The sequence below is a fragment of the Carcharhinus amblyrhynchos genome, unplaced genomic scaffold (genome assembly GCF_965287045.1).
Source record: "Carcharhinus amblyrhynchos unplaced genomic scaffold, sCarAmb.v2.hapA scaffold_37, whole genome shotgun sequence".
NCBI lineage: Eukaryota > Metazoa > Chordata > Chondrichthyes > Carcharhiniformes > Carcharhinidae > Carcharhinus > Carcharhinus amblyrhynchos.
Window position 1 is genome coordinate 8307171 of NW_027649778.1, and position 6425 is coordinate 8313595.

The following is a 6425-nucleotide window of genomic DNA, read 5'->3' on the forward strand; positions in this document are numbered from 1 at the left end:
AATCAACACAGGAGCTATTCTGACCAGGCATAACACAAAGTAGGATAGAATCTCTACAGTGCAGAAGGAGGCTATTTGGCCCATTGAGTCTGCACCAACTCTCAGACAGAGTATCTCACCCAGGCCCAGCCCCCTGCCCTATCCCAGTAACCCCACTAATATTTGCCCCACTAATCACCATGATCTGCACACCGTTGGACACTAAGGGGCAATTTAGCATGGCCAGTCCACCTCACCTGCAGATCTCTGGACACAAAGGATTATTCAGCATAGCCAATCAACTTAACTTGCACATCTTTAAACATTAAGAGGCAATTTAGCATGGCCAATTCACCTAATCACAAATCTTTGGGTACTAAAGGACAATTCAACATAGCCAATCCACCTAACCTGCACATCTTTGGACACTAAGAGGCAATTTAGCATGGCCAATCCACCTAACTTACACATCTTTGGAGTGTGGGAGCACCCAGAAGAAACCCATGCAGGCACAGGGGAGAACGTGCAAATGCCACACACACACAGTTGTCCTAGGCCAGAATCAATCTCAGATCCCTGGCCCTGTGAGGCAGCAGTGCTAAGATCAATTAAATTATAGCAACACCCTGACATTTATGTTAAAGGGTTTGTTGTGAGTCTAAATCACTGAGCACTGTGCCCGTGGCTACGTACCTGTCCATTTACCTTTATCCATTCTTGGATTGGGGCATTGTTGGCATGGATTGCCCATCCCTCATTGCCCTTTGAGAAGGTGGTGGTGAGCTGCCTTCTTGATCCATTGCGGTCCCTGTGGTGTAGGTACCCCCACAGTGCTGTTAGAGAGCGATAGATATCAAAGAGCACGGGAGGTGCACATTCATGCTGTCTCCTTCAAAGATCCATTCGCCCTTTCCCGTAGCCTTGTAAATATTTTTTGAATGTCTTTTGAAAATGATATTTTACCTGCTTCTGCCCCACAGAGTGGTGGAGTCCAGACCAACAAAATTTGTTGTATTAAATTATTTCTCTATTCAACCACCCTGTCCTCACTGGAGATTTTTTTTCAATTACCTTAAATCGTTTGTTCCCTAGTCCTTTAGAAAGGCGCTGGGAGGAATTTCAGGATTTTGACCCAACAACACTGATACTGTTCCAAGTCAGGTTTGATACAATTGAGTTGGTACTGGACATCTTGGGATGGCATGAGGGGGCGGCTGCTTCACGTTTCCCGCTGCCCTGGATGGCGGACTTTGCCTCTTGCAGTGTACGATTCCAAGAGGCCATCCTGCTGCTAAATCCTCTCTGAGAAGATCCGAGGTGGAGTCAACCATGGGTGGCATCACTGTCAAAACCAAGGCCAAACCTAGGCTGGGAGCATTAGTCAAGGGAGGGGAGAATGTTGAACGCGCTAACATATGGCTACTTGAGGCCAATAGTATAGAATCATTGAATCCCTACAGTACGGTAGGAAGCCATTCAGCCCATTGAGTCTGTACTGACTTTTACTCAGGTCTATGCTGTAACCCCACATATGTACCCCGCTTATCTCCGTAACCTGTACATTTTGGGATACCAAAGGGCAATTTAGCATGGCCAGTACACCTAACCTGCACACCTTTGGACACTAAGGGGCAATTTATCATCGCAAATCCGCCTAGTCCGCGCATCTTTGGACACCAAGGGTAATTTAGCACAGCTAATCCACCTAACCTGCACATCTTTGGACACTAAGGCGCAATTTAGCATGGCTAATCCACCGAACCTGCACATCTTTGGACACTAAGGGGCAATTTAGCATTGGCAATCCACCTAACCTGAACATCTTTGGACACTAAGGGGCAATTTAGCATAGCCAATCCACCTAACCTGAACATCTTTGGACACTAAGGGTCAATTTAGCATAGCCCATCCACCTAATCTGAATATCTTTAGACACTAAAGGGCAATTTAGCATGGCCAATCCATCTAACCCACACATATTTGGACAATAAGGGCCAATTTAGCATGGCCAATCCACCTAACCTGCACATCTTTGGACTGTGGGAGGAAACCAGAACACTCAGAGGAAATCCAGGCTATACCTGTCCTGGGAGTGTTTGATGGAGGACAGTGTTGAGGGAGCTTTACTCTGTGTCTAACCCCGTGCTGTACCTGTCCTGGGAGTGTTTGATGGGGACAGTGTAGAGGGAGCTTTACTCTGTATCTAACCCCGTGCTGTACCTGTCCTGGGAGTGTTTGATGGGGACAGTGTAGAGGGAGCTTTACTCTGTATCTAACCCCGTGCTGTACCTGTCCTGGGATTGTTTGATAGGGACAGTGTAGAGGGAGCTTTACTCTGTATTTAACTGCGTGAATTGAGGATGTCAAAACTGAGATTTCTGGGTGTTTTTTGTGATTGTTTAAGTGATTGGTGCGAAAGTGCATAGATGCTCACACCGGGAACTTGAGGGAAAAAAATTTACTGAGAAGTGTTGAAATTCTATAACCATTTCATACCAATGGGGGTAGCACAGTCGTTAACACTGCTACCTCACAGCGCCGGGGCCTGGGTTCGATTCCCAGCTTGGGTCACTGTCTGTGTGGAGTTTGCACGTTCTCCCCGCGTCTGCATGGTTTTCCTCTGGGTGCTCCAGTTTCTTCCCACTGTCCAAAGATGTGTGGGTTAGATGCATTGACCATGCTAAATTCTCCCTCAGTGTACCCAAACAGGTGCCGGAGTGTGGCAACCAGGGGAATTTCACAGTAAGTTCATTGCAGTGTTAATGTAAGCCTTACTTGTGACTAATAATTAAATTTTATCTGTGGGATGCCTGGGAGTTAAGTGTTACAGATTATCTAACAGGAAAGGTTAACACTGACTTTTTGGAATTTTACCACCCCACTTGCCTTGGCAATCGGGGCGGGCGAGGGACGGACCACGGGAAGATCCATTGACCTGGAATGGGTTTCGGGACAAGCGAGCCTGTAAAGATCCGCCTCTGGTGTGTGTGTGGGAAATGGTACTGGAAGAGGAAGTTCCAAACAATTGTAAGGCTAGAGTTTTCCACACAAATTGTTTGGTGTTACATAGAATGTGTAGCATGGAAAAGATGGCCATTCTGCCCAATTTGTGCATGCTAGATTTCATGTTTCTGACAAACCACCTCCCACCCTACCCCAGCTCACTCTATCAGCATTCCAGCTATTCCTTCCCCCCCCCCCAACCCCCACTCATGTTGATCTGACTTTTCCCCATAAATACTATCCACCTCAGGAAGTTCCACCTAGTTAAAGATATTTTTTCTCTTATTAGTTCGTGGGACATGAGTTGAGCCAACATTTAGTTGCCCTTGAAACTGAGTGGATGGCTCAGCCATTTCAGAGGGGGCAGTTGAGAGTCAACCACGTTGCTGTGGCTCAGGAGTCACATGTAGGCCAGACCGGGTAAGGACAGCAGATTTTCTTCCCTAAAGGGGACATTAGTGACCCAGATGGTTTCCCCCTTCTGCTGAAATGAAGACTGAGGATTGGGATTTGCAATAATTGTGATGAATCTTAACTCATTGTCACATCATGTGAGGTCAGTACAACATGGTATTAATCTGGGGCTATCACAGCTGAGGCCATTCTGCCCCTCCTCTCCGGCAGAGGGTTGTAGTGCTGACTCATATCCTTCCTTTGTGCCTATCCCTCATCCTGCCCGCCCCCCCCTCAACCACCCACATTTGTTGTCTTGGCCTCGTCATAGAATCCCTACAGTGCAGAAGAAGACCGTTCGGCCCATCGAGTCTGCACAACAATCCCACCCAGGCCCTATCCATTGTAACCTCATGCATTTACCCTGGCTAGTCCCTTCAACACTAAGAGGCAATTTATCATGGCCAATCCACCCAACCCGCTCATTTTTAGACTGCGGAGGGGGGGGGAGCCAGAGAACCTGGAGGAAACCCACCCAGATATTGGGTGAGGGGAGAACATGCAGACTACGCACAGACAGCAACCCGAAGCCAGAATTGAACCCGGGCACTGTGAGACAGCGGTGCTGACCACCGTGGAGATCCGGGGAAACAGCCATCAGGTTGGGAAGAAATCTGATGGCCATTCGCTGACGTTCCCAGCTGAAAATAGTTTGGAGAACCTGGAAAAATGGATCCCAAAACAGGAATTTGAAAAACATAATTGAGCATTTGCAATTAGATTGCATCTTAACTTCAGTCAGCTAAATTGCTGTAACTGTTGTGTCACCAAACTACACAATGCACAGCAAGATCCCACAAGCAGTGAGGAAAATAGATGGGCAGTTCCACTGTTTCTTTGGTGACATTGGTTAGTTGAGGGAGGAATGTTGGCCAGGACACTGGGAGAACTCCCCCCCTCCCCCCGCCGTAATCTGCTCAGTCGACTAATTTTTTTGTTTTATTTGTCATTGGCTCGGCGTAACATTTTATTGCCCATCCCTAATTGCCCCTCGAAGGTGGTGAGTGAGCTGCCATCTTGAACCCACTGCAGCCCTGTCTAGTTTAGGTACACCCACAGCGCTGTTAGGGAGGGAGTTCCAGGGTTTTGGCCCAGCGACAGTGAAGGAACGGCCAATATATTTCATTATCGCTAGACTGTTAATCCAGAAACTCAGCCAATGTTCTGGGGACCCCGGGTTCGAATCCCGCCACGGCAGATGGTGGAATTTAAATTCAGTTGAAAATAGCTGGAATTAAGAATCTACTGATGACCCATTGACGGAAAAAAACCACTAATGTTGTTCAGGGAAGGAAATCTTAACTGGTCTGGCCTACATGTGACTCCAGAGCCACAGTAATGTGGTTGACTCTCAACTGGCCTCTGAAATGAAAGAGACAAGCCAATTGCTCAAGAAGGTATGTTATCACCACCTCTTCAAGGGCAACTAGGGATGGGCAATAAATGCTGGCCAGCCAGCGACACCCGTGTCCCACAAATTAATTTTAAAAAAAAGTCAAGATGGTTTGGAGGAGCACTTTCAGGTGGTGATGTTCATGTATCTGCTGCCCCTTGTCCTTCTAAGTGGTGGGTGTTTTACATTCACCTGAGAGGGGCAGCTGAGGCCCTTGACTTGATATCTCACCCAACAGGTCAGCACCCCTGACGATGTAGCACTCCCTCGAGACGGATGCTGGGAGAGTCGGCCAGGATCCCTGGAGTGGAGGAGGGGGGAAAACACAACCATCAAGTGGTCTACGATCAACGTCTTTAGCTGGCGTTGCCGCACTCTCCCTCTGCTATTGAGCTGCAGTGTCCGTCCAGATAACCTGGTCGAGCGCCCTAAACAATACAATCGTTACATCATTGCAAAAACAAGTTTGTTACCGGATATGGGGTTTTTTTAAAAAAAAAGAAAAACATTCAGGGAATTTTTAACTTCCCAGTGACAGGTCGCTAACTCAAACCCTGCTTCTGATAACGTACCAAGCCAGCGAATTGAAATATCTAGGCGTAACACTTGAGATGTGACTGACCCGCTGGTCGATCCAACTCCCATTATCAATCGCCACCCGGAAACCCTCAAGGGATAATATTCCGTCAGAAAGGTTTAAAATCGGAATCGTGGTTACTGTTTCAGGGTGAGGTGGATTAGGGTCGCAGGGTTAAGTGTTTCAGGGTCAATTTGATGGATTGTGAGTTCTCTGCCATTTGGTGTCTATGTCCTGGGCTGCCTAGGCCCCAAGATCCTGGGGTTCCCTCCCTGAAGCTCCTCACCTCCCTCGTCCTCATCAAGACACTTCATAAACCCAACCTCTTTGACTAATCTTTTGGTCCTCTGGTCTGGTGACGCGCTGTCACTTTTCAATTCGTATTGGTTGTAATGAATCATCGAATCCCTACAGTGCAGAATAAGGCCGCTCGGCCCAACTAGCCTGCACCATAACAATCCCACCCAGGCCCTGTCCCTGTAACCCCACACATTGACCCTGCTAATCCCCCCAACACTAAGGGGCAATTTAGCATTGGCCAGTCCATCTAACCCGCACGTCTTTGGAGTGTGGGAAGAAACCCACACAGACACGGGAGAGAACGTGAAAACTCCACACAGAGAGTGACCCGAGGCCGGGAATCGAACCTGGGTCCCTGGCGTTGTGAAGCAGCAGTGCTAACCCACTGGTATCGCCCAGTGGTGAGGTAAATGTTGTGTTGACGCCTACTGGGTGACATGAAAGGGTTTGGAGAGAGCGCGCTCACCAATCTGATGGCAAAAGCTCTGTCACTCTTCCCCGCCCCCATCCAAACACACCCACCCACCCCCACAGACAGACCACGGGGCTCGAGTTTCAACCTTGGGCCTGCGAACAGGGCCTAAAGTCCAGCCAATGGGTAGACCACAGGACAGATGAGGACAGGAGGAATGGGTTACTGGATTAAAGCGCCCCCCCCCCCCCCCCCCCCCCCCCCCCCCCACCTCCCTACCCCCAGACGCTGGAGAGAGGTGGCAAAAG